Genomic DNA, 14,785 nt, shown 5'->3' with positions numbered 1-14,785 from the left:
TTTAAACCAAAAGGAAAAGAATATATCATGTTCACATCAAAAGCGTACCGATTATATGACAAGCAGACATGAAAATTGATAGTGATAGATTAATAGATACTTTATAGAGTCAGCGTCAACACAACCATGTGACGAGTTGAATACTAGGACTGTAGAAGGTGAAACAGCGCATCCAATTGCTTTTCATATGGGTATATCTGGTAACGAAGTGCAGCAAAAGTGTATCAATTTAGATGAAACACCGATCGAAGACGACAATGAAGTTTTAAATAGAGTGATACACAGTGACGATGAGTGTTAACATATTTATGGTGTGTATTATGATGGAACTTTTTCACACATTGTAAAATATTGTACTATACGAATGATTTTTGCGCTTGCAGCAGAGTATGGGTTACACTCCATCAAATAGATGTATCCACCGCATATTTAAGTAGCGAGCTGAGTGATGACAGAAAAGTTGATTGATAAACTGTATCCCAATCACTTTTTGAAACTAAAAAAATGCGCTGTATGGACTCAAACAATCCGGCAGAAAATGGATTAAGATTAACTGAAATTTTAAAGAAAGTGGGTTTTCAACTATTTGTAAGCGAACCGTGTGTGTACGTTAACAATCGAAATGAACAAATTAACATTATTGCAGTCTACGTGGATGATTTATTGATAGCTACTTCAAATAGTAAGCAATCACATGATATTAAAGCCTATTTATCAAGGGAAGTAGAGGTGATTGACAAAGAATCAGCGAAGCATTTTTTAAGCATGAAAGTGAATCGAAATAGTGAAACAGGGTGTATATCCATTGGGCAAAAGCAACATTATGAAAACTAGCAAACAATTTTGGTATGAAGGAAAAGCGACCGATTGCTATTCCTTTGGATATAGGGCATCAAGTGAATTGTAATGCTACTACATGTAAGAAAGTCGATCAAGGGCAGTATCAATCTTTGATAGGATCGTTAATGTACTTAGCTGTACGCCTACGACCAGACATTTTGCACCCAGTTTGCAAATTATCACAACGAAACAAATGCTATGTTTAATATAATAAAATAAATTGTATTGCATTTTTAATATGCAAGTTAACGGCAGCCTCCACACAGTAGCTTTACGCTAATTATAAACAAAACTGTATCTTTGAACTTAGCAATAATACAGCTTCTTAATAAACATCTTTGCTTATTTAAGTAATCAATATTCTTTTTCATTAAGGTAAGACCACCCATAAAATGTAAACTATAAAACCAATTACTGAATAAGCAAATATTGTAACTGACACTTATTGTAAGAATTAAGCAAATAAGAAAATTGTATAAATAAGAGTAAATTGAAATAAAGAGATCAGGATCACTTAAACTATCATATTTGATTTCTTCCGCGCGTTTGCGGAAAACTATATTTTTTAACACTTCCTAAACGAAGGAAGTTAATTGGCGCCCAACAACGTGGGGCATGTGTTACATTTGTTAAGTGATATCCTCGGCAAAAAAAGAGGGAGAAAATAACAAGTATTCCTAGCCGAAAGGACAATCACAGTAACGCGTGTCGAAACGGCAAATCTAACAATCAAGTATCCTCTCGGAAGGAGAAAAGTAAAAAAAAAAAACCAATTCTCCAACAACATTAAAATTCCTAAATTCCACAAGTGAATAAATAACGAGGGACATAATTAATTAAAAACAAAACGAGCAGGGGAGCTAAATAACAATCAACACTGGCAAAGGAATTAAAACAGCAATCAACAAACCCCTTTAGAAAAAGACGAAAAGTAGTAAGTTAATACTTTAATATATTTATGATATATTTAATTTATAACAATAAAATTGTATAAAAATTTTGTGAAATAATCTCAGTAATATAAAATATTTTAAGCCTAATTACTGTGAGCATTGCAAATCTGAAACTTACAAGTACTCAAATTCATAAGAAAAAGCATGTTATAAATGAAGGCCCGACCAGCCATATAACAAATATTTTGAAACCGAGATTCACTACCGCAAGGGGCACCCTCCGGTTTATAACATAAACTCACGATATGGGTTTTCATCTAAAAGTGGGCTGTGCCACGCCCACTGTCTATTTTGCACGCGGTTCCTATAAAGTCATCTCATACCATCCCAGAGATAAAATTTAATGTCTCTGGCGTGTTTAGTGCTTGATTTATCGCGCTTTTAGTAGTTTTTAACAGTACCATTATATGGGGAGTGGGCGGAGTTGCCACCCGATTTCAACTATTTTCACACCGTCAATAGAAGTGCTAAAAACATTTGCTTCCAGTGAATTTTGTTATTATAGCATTAGCGGTTTAGGAGAAATGCACATTAAACCGATTAGAGGCGGGACCACGACCACTTAAAAAAAACAAATTTAACTGCAGATGCCCCTCCCTAATGTGATCCTGTGTACCAAATAACAGTCTTGTATCTTATTGCGGAGCTTAGTTATGGCAATTTATTTGTTTTTGATTAATGGCGTTTTGTGGGCGTGGCAGTGGTCCGATTACGCCCATTTGCAATACCAACCGTCTCACGGTACCAAGAAACATGTCTACCATGTTTCATAAAGATATCTCAATTTTTACTCAAGTTAGAGCTTGCACGGACGGACGGACGGACAGACAGACGGACGGACGGACAGACGGACGGACAGACAGTCACCCGGATTTCAACTCGTCTCTTCATCCTGATCATTTATATATATACCTTCTGCTCAACGCAAAACGAGACTTTATCCATAACTCGACAAGGACATGACATTAGGCCATACTTTTTTTTGCTTAGGTTGGCAGAACTGTTATATGTTTACATGTCAAATTTGAGCGCGATCTGTCACATAGTTTTTTTTTTAAGGCACTATAAACAAGTCAACCTCGAGTGTGTTTTTCGAATTTTACTATGGAAATTAACGTTGAGCAAAAAGTGTTTGTTTGAAATTTTGTTATTCCAATGGAATAAGTGCGACAGACGCAATGAAAATGTTGCAGAAGGCATATGGGGAGTCTTGCCTATCACGTGCACTTAATTTTGATTGGTATAAGTCGTTCAAGGACGGCCGTACATCGCTGGAGAACTTGCCCCATGATCGTCGTCCAGCAACGTCAATAAACGAAGAAAACGTCGAAAAAGTAAAGAAAATTGTGTTGGAAAATCGTCGTGTGACTGAAAGAGATTGCTAGTGAGCTCAACATATCAAATGGATCCGCTCATAGCATTATTCACGATGTTTTGGGCATGAGACGTGTGTCTGCTCGACTTGTTCCAAAATCCAGCTCATACGTCTCGCCTTGTACGCGATTATTTGACCAAAAACAACGTAAATATTGTTCCGCAAACACCGTATTCACCCGACATGGCACCGTGTGACCTTTTTCTTTTCCCTAAACTCAAATTGCCGCTTCGTGGAAAGCATTTTCAGTCGATTGACGTCATAAAAGAGAATTGGAAGAAGGAACTGAAAGCCATACGTAAAGCGGCCTACCAGAAGTGTTATGAAGATTGGAAAAAAAGGTGGCATATGTGTTGAAGGGGATAAAATAAATATTGAAGAATAATTAACCGTTTTTGTTGTTTGAGCCAGTCTCGTTTATATTTGAGCAGAAGGTATAACCCTATATCTAACTCGATTAGTTTTAGGTGATACAAACAACCGTTAGGTGAACAAAACTATTATACTCTGTAGCAACAGGTTGCGAGAGTATAAATATATAGGTATATTAAAAAACTGTATGTCCAAAACTTTGAAAGTTTTAATAAATAAAATAAAGAAACTATATGTCCAAAACCTTGACAAATGACAGATGCCTCAAACAACAAAAAAGTAATAAAATTTCAAAAATCTTAAAAGATGAAAACATAGAAGAAAATATTTTTTTTCTTGGGTCGGCTTTAGAATAACGTCCCAGGCTTTCGGGGATAAAATGGGTATGGGCGGATAGAGGAGATCCTCCGGATCAAGAATTTCGACTATTAAAGAACGTATTTTTTCGTTTTAGAATGAATTACACTTATATTTTTCACTTTTATATCCACTAACACTTCACTAATTCGTTTTTACACATTTTTTTTATATTATATCATAAAAAATAGTTTTATTTCGATATTTTAATTATTCTTCAATTTTTGTGATTTTCACAATAACAAGATGGTTGTAAATGTCAAATAACCAGTGTTGCCATACTAACTTATTTTGCAAACGAAGAAAAATAAAATAAAAAGAGAGATTATACCCTAAATACAGGAATCATTATTGTTGATAGACACTAATAAATCTTTTAGTTTCCTTCTTTTGATAAACCCAGGTGTTGGACCGACCAGGGTTATTTTTTTTGAAGCGCGGCCGAAGGCCGCCAACGCAAAAGAAATTTCTGCGCGAAAAAACTTGTGTATACCCCGGTGTTGGATCGACCAGGGTTATTTTTTTTGAAGCGCGGCCGAAGGCCGCCAACGCAAAAAAGAGTTCCAAAGTTTGGCAAATAAAATTCAAACGCTTTTAGTGGGAATTGTGGAAAAGAATACATTATTTGTGTTAAAAAAGTTATTATTCAAGTTTTTATTTTAAAAATGAGTGGAATTTCAACAAGTAAGGTTTTATACTTTTTAATATTTTTTTAAATATTTATTAATAATAATATTTAGATATTGATGAACAATCGACCAGCCGTGGCGTGATGCGCAGAACTAATGTTCTAACAGTGGCAGAGTTGAAGGAAATGTGTAACGTGAGGAAAGTTTTCCAAACATTCGAAACAAAGGAGAGCTGCATAGCCTTTGCTTAAGAGCAAGGGCTCATACTAACGAAAAGGATTTGCAGGATGCATAAGATCCCGATGGTATTGTCAATGGCGGGGACTAGTATCGTAGGCACATTTGCCCTTAAACCAGATATTTTACCTTATGTTTTTCTTTTCGTCGCATTGGTCGCATGAGGAGGTGCGTAAAAATAGCATTGTCAGGAAACCGATTTTATCCAGCGCTACCATATGCGACAGGAGAAGTTGGGTAAAATTGGTGGCCCTAGGAAAAAAGTCCAAATTGACGAAAGCAAATTTGGAAAGAGAAATACAACAAAGGTAATATTAAAAATAAACAATAATACATAATTACTTATATATTTTTCTTATTTCAGGCAGGAGGGTGGAAGGTCACTGGGTGTTGGGAATGTTGGAAGATGGCAGTGAGGACTTGCGGTTAGAGGTATGTCCTGACAATGTCAAGTCTGCTGAGGTACTCATACCCCTGATTGAGAAACACGTTGCGCCCGGCACAATCATTTGTACCGATTGTTGGAAGGCGTATGATTGTTTAACAACTCACGGGTATGAGCACCGTCGGGTAAACAACCGTTCGTTGCGGAATACGGGACGCATACCCAACGAATAGAATCCCAGTGGCGGGTAATGAAAAGATTTTTCGCCAAGGATAATTACAACAATCCAGAAAATTTTGCCGATCTCATTATTGAATATGTGTGGCGAAAAAATATAGCAAATAAGCATGAGGATCCTTTTGTGAAATTAATTGAAGCAATAATACACACCTACAGGCCATAAAAAATTGTTTTATTTTATGGAAATAATTTCTTAATTTTTTATTTTTCTAGGTTTTGAATTCCTGTAATTGGGGTATAATCTGTTTTCATTTCTTTCAGTTCACTTACAAAAGATGTCGATAAGGTAACACTGGTTATTTGACATTTTGCAACCCTTTCGTTATTGTCAAAATCACTAAAATTGATGAATAATTTAATTTTAGAAAGAAAGCTATTTTTGGATGATATAATTTAAAAAAATGTGTTAAAACGAATTAGTGAAGTGTTAGTGGATATAAAAGTGAAAAATATAAGTGTATAATTCATTCTAAAACGATAAAATACGTTCTTTAAATAGTCGAAATTTTGAACTTTAAACCCAAATATCTCGAAAACTATAGGTTTCCCGCGGCTATATCTTGAGCTGGAGGATCTCCTCTATCCGCCCATACCCATTTTATCCCCGAAAGCCTGGGACGCTATACTAAAGTTTTCCCTTTTTTTTAAATGAGAAATAATTCAAGTACACTAAAATACGAAAAGCTGTATTATTGTAATCATTGCAGGGCAACTAAAATAATAACAAATGGCTCTAAATAGTGAGAAATCTTGTTGCTAGACTAATAATTGCAACAAATGTTTCTCTTAGATTGGAGGTAGAGGAGTTGCGAAGGCAACTAATGGATTTAACACAGTCCACTACAGTCGTTGATTAAAAAAGAAGTGATCGATCCACATATCAATTGTGATGAGTCACTTGAGGTGGTCAAGTCACTACCATAATTTAATGGAAAACAAATTAAATACGTTAGCTGGAGGGAATCAGTCAATAACGCAATGAGCTTATTTGTAAGGGGCAGCCGTAGATATTTTGCTGCATTAACTATACTAAAAAATTAAATTACAAACGATACTAACGACATTTTATCCAATCACGGAACGGTTCTTAATTTCGATGCCATTTTGGCACGACTCGATTTTGCTTACGCGGACAAGCGACCAGCTCATATTATCCATGAAAAATTAACTCTACTTATTAATAAAACGATAATGACTTACGGATCGGATAGTGGCGTAACTATACGAAATTTTTAAGAATTTCATTTGGTTTAAAGAAAGCACCAAGTATTTTCCAACGAGTAACGGATAATGTATTAAGGTTTTTATTGGAAAATTCTGTCATGTATACATTGATGTTATAATTGTTTTTCACGCAACTTAGTCGATCATATAAAACATTTGAATCAAGTAATCAACATACTTAAAAAATCGAATATGAAAGTATCATTAGAAAAGTCAACATTTTTTGAAAATAAAGTCGAATTTTTGGGATATAAAGTTGCAAAAGATGTAATCAAAACGAATCCGCATAAAGTTGAAGCGATTTCAAAATGAACACGGACGATTGGCTATAACTGATTTAATGGACATTTCTAATTAAGATATTACAAAATAAAGATGTAACAATTACATATATTATATATTAAGTATCCAAAAAAAGTATAAAAGATTGCAAATACTATGAAGTAAGAGCAATCACACAAGAAGACGGTATATTAGTAATTGGCAAAGAAATTGCAAAATGCAAAAAAGAATATATTAATATAAAAAATTTTAAAAAAGAAATGATAAACACCTATTGTAAAATTAATAATAAATACTTGCCTATCAGATATTTTGTCCAGAAAAAAGGTAAATGTAAAAAAATCAAAGACAAAAATAAAGAAATGAAACTTGAAAACATAAATATTTTAGCTGAACGAATGAAAGTTCTTAAAAATCATTCATTTTTATAGTACATACTTGTAATTTTGTTAATATACATAATTTATAGGATTGCAAAATTTAGAAAAATCTTATAAAACTTCTAAAATAAATAGAAATTTAGAATATCAAAAAATATCATACTTGTATAACGCTATTTTGGATAAAATAAATAACCTATCGAAAAATGATATTGAATCTTAGAGAGGGCGGATTTAACGGCAGCCTCCACACAGTAGCTTTACGCTAATTATAAATGTTAATAATACAGTTTTTTTCAATCTCAAAATGTCTACATCAAGCGGAAGATATGTATCATTGAAATCCAATAAACCAGTGCAAGTTGATAAAATTGGAGAAGAAAAAACATCAACGTACCCATCTGACTGGTTTTTAAAAGAATCTAAAAAACCAACCTTTGCACGACCAAAATATGCACTCCCTATGGAAGAATTACGAAAAGTCGTTTTAGCATCAATAGGGAAGACACTAAGTGTAAATGTTGCAATAGACTATGCTTGTAGAGTGCTGGAGGATGTCAAAGAAAGAGTCAATGGAAAATGGGATTCGTATGAGCAAGTCATAGCCGACGATTCGGAAATAACACCATTATCTCTCGTCCATGTAAAGGATACTGTGTATAGTATAGAGGGTGAGACAATGACATCTTCTGCCAGTAAAGCAGATGATGGATGGCTAATGCTTGTTATATCAGGCGTCTATCGAGTTGAACGCGCAACAGATGAAACATACAAGAGAGGATTAGTGAGCAATCTAACAAACATGGCAAGGACTAAAGGGATGGATGACACTGTGTTTCTGAATATGATATTCAACAACCATAGAGGATGGGTTTCCTCTGGAGAGTATAGAAAGCTAATCGCTATGATAGATATGTTTTTCTTCAGGTTTGACCAAAATGAAAGGGCCTATCTCCGGACCGGAACCATTGGATCTCGATTTAAAGATTGTGCAGCTCTTTTAACTTACAACTATGCATCATCTCTAATTGGACTTACAAACCAGGGCGACTTACTTTTGTGGATTTTCAATGAATCATTAGCAGATGAAGCCATGAGAATGTTTAAAGAGGGTGAAGAATATGGATCACAATATTCTTACTTTCCTTATCAAGTAGATTTTGGGCTCTGTGTCAAGAGTGCCTACTCCGCTAGGATAAATCCTGCTATGCATTTCTTTGGGAATATCATAGGTACAATGATGACCCAGGTTCGAAGCCATAACGCTCGAATGCTTCTGGACTCTCAAATCACCGATGTTTTGTCGAATGCTCAATTAGTGGGATACGTATTTGCAACAAGGACTGAGCGCAAGATACAATTCATGAAGGAAGGAGATCATAGGTTACAGGCAGGACTAGACTCGTACGCAAAATCTGGAGTTACAGAAACGGTAGGAGCTTCTGCACCTGATGCTGCAGATATTTCTGATGACAGTCCTCCAGCTGGCAGAGATCCATTAGATTGGTTTTCATGGTATGACAAGATTGGAGGGAAACCCACAGAGGATATGAAAAGATTTTTCACTCAAGTCCAGGCAAACATAATCGGTGCCAGACCCGGTTCCATTGGCAGTTTCTGCAAGGGTCCATTGTTCGCTCAAGGTTCTGGATCTAACATAGAATATCCATGACAAAAAAAAAAAAAAAAAAAAATTGGTCCTTCGAACCGGATAGAGCTCAAGGCAAATTAAAAAGTCCTGTATGATAAAGCATACAGGCAATTATACATTTGGTCTTACAAACCAAAAATTATAAGTCCTAATACATACAGGCAACAAAAACAAAGACCTGTATTTACAAAACAGGCCAAAACAAAAGCCCTGTAATTTACACAGGCTTAAAAAGCCCTGTTAAAAATACAGGCAAATTTAATAATAATAAAAATAATTAGACGGGTGTATATTCCGCAGTTTTTAATTGATCACATAAGCCGTTTTAGAAAGGAACTAAACGCAGTGTTGTCATGATGAAACAAAGTCAAGATGCTCGATTAGAATCGGATACCGTGCTGATCTCCATTTTCGAGAGTAAAATTCAATACCTCAGAAAAGTTATGGATGTTGTAAACAATAAAATAATAAAAAGTAATCACATCAAGCTTTTGAAAATTGTATATTTTCAAATGGACATTTTTTACACAAAGTACGTAGAGAGAATTTTCTCTCTTGAAGTTGACGAATTGTACCTTGAAATTATTGCGGAATATTACAAGGCGCTTGAAAATTGTAAAAAAAGATTACAAGAAGAAGAGCCCGAAATCAAGGAAGGCGAGCCACGCGTGGAAGATATTACCTTTGAGAAACTACGCTTAGAAAATATTACCTCTGAGAAGGAAAATACATTTGACGATGCAGCTCAAGTTATTTATGAAGATTTTTTCATATTTAAAATTTCCAAAAATGGATGTTGAAATTGATGCAAAAGCAAAGAAAGAACGAGCGATTACACCAACTGTAGAAAGAGAAGACATCAAGTGGCATTTTATTTCCCCGGAGAGTCCTCACTTTGGAAGAATTAGGGAGGCTGGTTATTTTGTCATAGACGCAACATTGGATCCTGATCCTCCTGATGAAAAGCCAAATGAAGATGTGGAAATTATAGTCTCCGACGATGGAGGCATAACAAATTAAGATGGCTTAGATGATTTTAAGTTTGGTGCTACAATCAAAAAGAGACGTCCGCCAAGCAGTGAAGAGGAGTATGGTCAGTCACAAATAAAGAAGGGTAAAATCAAGGGTACACCGCCGTCTGATGAGAGAGAGAGAAGACCGACAGAATACCTTTGCGACAAATATAAAGAAATAGTTACAAGTATATTATCACTAATACAACACAGGAAGGCGCATAGTCATCGTGAAATGTTATTTGATATGTTAAGATTTAAATGGCAGAAAGACGAATATGCAGCCACCAGCTACGACGTCACTTAGTTGACGAACATGACACGACTACATGCTGCGGGCATCTTTCCAGCCGTCACTTTGTCGCCCGGGAGTATGTTCAAAAATGAACATGTGCGTTAGGACCACAAGGGCCCCACTTAGACCGCGTGTAGCAATAAATTTAGTTTTATTATTTTACATATTAAGATAAGAAACATGTTAAAATATACAGTCCACTAATCCTAAATATGTATGCTCAAATATATTTAACAGGCATACATACATACATAAGCAAACACATAAACCAATATACACTCATATGATAACTTGTAGACCTAAGATATATATTTAGGCAATTGATTACACAAGTGCACTGTGCACTTAAAAACAATTCCATAACATGTAGCATAAATACACACATGTATTGAGTTGTACTTAAAAACAACCCTATGTGGTGTGCATGCCACATACACATATACACATATATACATTTAATTAGATAGTAAGATTTGTAAATAGTATATAAGCCATACATTTCATAAAATAAAATTAGAATGAAATATTTCTCATAGAAGACTTGTCTATCATTTATTTTCCCCACCCGTGGTAAAAGATATTTGACAGAGCTTGTCTTAATCAATAAACAAAACTGTATCTTTGCACTTAACAATAATACAGCTTCTTAATAAGCATCTTTGCTTATTTAAGTAATCAATATTATTTTTCATTAAGCTAAGACCACCCATAAAATGTAAACAATAAAACCAATTACTGAATAAGCGAATATTGTAACTGACACTTATTGTAAGAATTAACCAAATAAGAAAATTGTATAAATAAGAGTGAATTGAAATTAAGAGATCAGTTATTCATCAGGATCACTCAAACTATCATATTTGATTTCTTCCGCGCGTTTGAGGAAAACTATATTTTTTAACACTTCATAAGGAAGGAAGTTAATTTGCATGCAAGTTAACACCACCAATATCACAAACCACTTAGCAATTAAGTAAACAAAATTTATTAGTAATCATAAGCAAAGAACACTTAACGCAAAAGTAATTGACACTTTAGATAAATAAGAGAATAATATATTAAAGGAAGTTTAATAAAGAGATATCAGTTTAGTTACTCATCATATTCAAAGCGTTATGTTTTGATCTTTTTTAAAAACTTTCTGGTTAACGCCGGATATGCAAAACCAACGTTGAGGTGTGTTGGATTGCTGTCCTGACCATTGAATAAAAAACATCCAAACGGCAAAATTTTAACAGCGGATAAGGAATTTTTGAATAAAGAAACTAGTGAGTTGTTAAAGACGGAATTGTACAATATTAAACAAAAAAGCCCGATATTAACAGGCAAATATACGGAGTTTTCTACAGTTCCCCGTTGCTCTTTAAATGCGGTTTTACTTTTTAAGCGTGTTCATTTTGATTTTGTTTTTTAATTTTTTTTATAGATAATATGTTTTGTAGATGCTATGTGAATTGCAACTCTAAAGCTACTGATTTTAAATAGTTTAAGCAATGGAAGAAACACCGCAGACATTGCCAGGAAACACAAAGTAAACGACATTCAAAATTTAAAAAAAAAGTATCTTTTGCGTTTTCAATACCAATCAGCAACGCTTATTGTGAGAAAGTATTCAGGCTGTTAAACAAGTTTTATACTTAAGAAAGTAATCGTATGTTGCTAGATCTTATAAAATCAGAACTAATAATTAGACTTTTTTATTATTTTTGATAAAAGTTGTAATTCATTTATTGATTTATTAAAAATAACAAATGGTACAAAATGCTTCTGGCTGCTAAAAGCAATAACAAATATAGATGGAACTGACTTTGTAATTTGTCTCATGTATATTATATATTTATGTATAGAAAACAAAAAAAAACTTAAATTCTTCCTCTTAAAAAAAATTAAACCACTCTAAGCTCTTCCTCCTAAAGAAACAAAAAAAAAAAAAATCTAATTGTCTCATGTATATTATATATTTATGTATAGAAAACAAAAAAAAACTTAAATTCTTCCTCTTAAAAAAAATTAAACCACTCTAAGCTCTTCCTCCTAAAGAAACAAAAAAAAAAAAATCTAAATGGAGCACTTTTACAAGAAACGCAGGCCGTAGGAACTCACTTCTTTTCCATCAATTCATTCTAATGCCAATGTTTTGTTGTTTGGAGCATAAACGAACAAATTTTTTGGTGTGCTGACACGGTAGCAAGCCACGTACAATTGTCCGTTAGAAAAGCATTAATTTTCGTAATATAAGTCAGCTATTGTTAAATTTGCCCTTGAGCTTTATTAAATGGAAGACGCAAAGGAAACTGTACCTCTTGAACTCGAATGGAAAATCGTTGGAAAGCATTGGTATTCGCGCTATTAGTACGTCGTCACCTTTGAATTTACCACCGAAGATTGTTGCTTCTATTAAATTTATCGAAAATTTTTTTGTCCAAGAAAGTCCCGGTTTTTAATTGCAACTGTCCAAACGCTTTTTCTGATAGTCTCAAATATCTCGAAAATTATAAGTTTTCGTCGGCAATAATTGTATATATTCGTGATCTTAACCTTCAAATTATGGGATGGTATAGTAAAGTTTCCCCATATCCCAGGTAGTCAGCACTACAAGCAGTGTTACCAGATTAGAGGATTTTCCCCTTAATTTGGTGGAGTTTTGGCGCCCTAGTAGAAAATTTAGGGGAAAGATTTTGTTAGGGGATTCGTTTAGGGGATTTTCATTATCTTAAATTTAGAAGGTGCAATGAGATAGAAGATGGAAGAAAAATTTCAAGAGAAATTATAAGTAATCTATTAAAAAGTTATTAATTATTAATAAAGTACATGCTTAAAATTAAATACGGAATTTGTTTTTTTTTTTTCAATAATCAAATAAATAAATGTTTAAAGGTTATTATTCATTGACAGTGTATCCTTTAAACAACTTCTTCATCTAAAACTATAAAAAAAAATCAAATTATATAATATTCATAAATTGCATAGGAAATAATATTGTGACGAAAACGGATGATAGAACAAAACCGAATAGACGACCAATTGCCAGAAGCTACTAGTTAGCGAATTCGTAGTTGCCAGAATATTCTAGAAGCAATGTTTTGTTACAGATTTACTATATAAGGGCTGCCGGATTGTGCAGCAAATACAGTTCCAGTTAGAGTATTGTCGTGTTGAGAGCAATTAAGATATAAGCAAGAAGTTGCCTGTTCGAATAACGAGCAATAAGTGTTAAGTTGTTGGAATTAGAAATATATAGAATATTAATAAAATGCTTGGATAAATCAAGTCAGATTTTGAGTAATATTAATTTACATCGCACAAAGTGTACATTACTCGTATTAAATGTTATCGCTCCTTGTATGCTTCAAGAATTAATTGAAGATATTGGCGATTCACATTACTCGGCGATAATAGATGAATCAACAGCGATTGCGACTTTTTAATCAAAAAGAGTTATAACTGGTTTTCACTTAGCAGCAGGAGACAAATCGAGTATCAAGTATTGTAGAAGGCGATGACTGAAAAAAAGAGAGAGCCGACTAAAATTGCCAGATTATCAGGAACAAGATGGTTTGCTCGCACTTCTGCTCTTTCTAAAATTTTAGAACAGTGGGAACAACTTAAAAAAACACTTCAAAATTTCTAAACAATATGAACTTTCTTATACTGCTGAACAATTATACAACATGTTCGAAGATGATAAGAATTTCATTTATTTAACGTTTTCGAGAGTCTACTTAAAAAATAACCAGTGTAAATGAACTATTTCAAAAAGACCAAGTTGAATGTTTGAAACTTTTTGAAGATTTAAATGAGCTATTGCATAACATTTTGCAGATCATTTGAACTAGCAAAGATGAATAAAAAAGAACTTTCAGGTTATAATTTCCAGGAGCATGTTATGGCTGTTATTCATATGAATTTTGGGTATGCGGTAACAAAAGCTTGCGCCGATGCTCACATTAAAGCCATGAAACATTTGACCGATAAGCAACAGCAAAATTTAGTATCACAAAAATTTAATAATAAAATATTTGGAATGAAATAAAGGTTTAAACTTTTTTTAATCACTTTATGCTGTGAAGTACAAAAAAGAGTACCTAAGAATCTTGATATATTGCAAAATTTTTATGTATAGTAAAATAAATAAATATTTTATATTGAATTAAATATTTTTAATAGTAAGGTTCTTGATTCAATAATAATTTTAAATTTATTTAAGTAAGGGGATTTTTTTCTGATCTAGGGAATTTTTAGTGGCAATCTAGGGGGATCTAGTTGGGAGAGGATCTAGTGGTTTTTAACGCAACGAAAATGTCATATTCCAGTAGGAGCGATGCAAATGAAATTTAAAGTGCGTAAGTTTTACAAGAAATTTTAGAATAGGGATGCAAACAAAAACATCGATGTTTGCTTTTCGATACATTGAATAAAACAGGTGTTTTTGACCTTCCGATATATGTACATCGATATATCGATGTATTTTTGTCAATTATATCGATACTTTTGAAAGTATATAGTCACGTAAAGCGTCCCACTTTTCCTCGTTCAACAATGAGTGCATGAG

The 14,785-nt window shown here is 33.6% G+C and overlaps 1 protein-coding gene and 1 long non-coding RNA gene across 3 annotated transcripts in view; one reads left to right on the top strand and one right to left on the bottom strand.

Moving 5' to 3' along the window:
* Nucleotides 1-14,785, top strand: part of LOC138856276 (uncharacterized) — a 534,605-nt gene that overhangs the window by 22,460 nt on the left and 497,360 nt on the right. The window lies entirely within an intron of this gene.
* Nucleotides 1-14,785, bottom strand: part of LOC106619160 (uncharacterized) — a 64,287-nt gene that overhangs the window by 28,273 nt on the left and 21,229 nt on the right. The window contains exon 11 of one of the 2 annotated variants that reach the window (XM_070106778.1): nt 12,864-12,885. The exons of the other annotated variant lie outside the window; for it this stretch is intronic. The gene's annotated coding sequence lies outside the window, so the exon portion shown is untranslated. Of the gene's footprint in view, nt 1-12,863; nt 12,886-14,785 lie in introns of those variants that run through there. 2 annotated transcript variants of the gene reach the window in all.

This window comes from Bactrocera oleae, chromosome 3 (genome assembly GCF_042242935.1).
Source record: "Bactrocera oleae isolate idBacOlea1 chromosome 3, idBacOlea1, whole genome shotgun sequence".
In the NCBI taxonomy this organism is placed as follows: Eukaryota; Metazoa; Arthropoda; class Insecta; order Diptera; family Tephritidae; genus Bactrocera; species Bactrocera oleae.
Note: the sequence above shows the minus strand (reverse complement) of the source record. Positions and strands in the feature narration are given on the sequence as shown.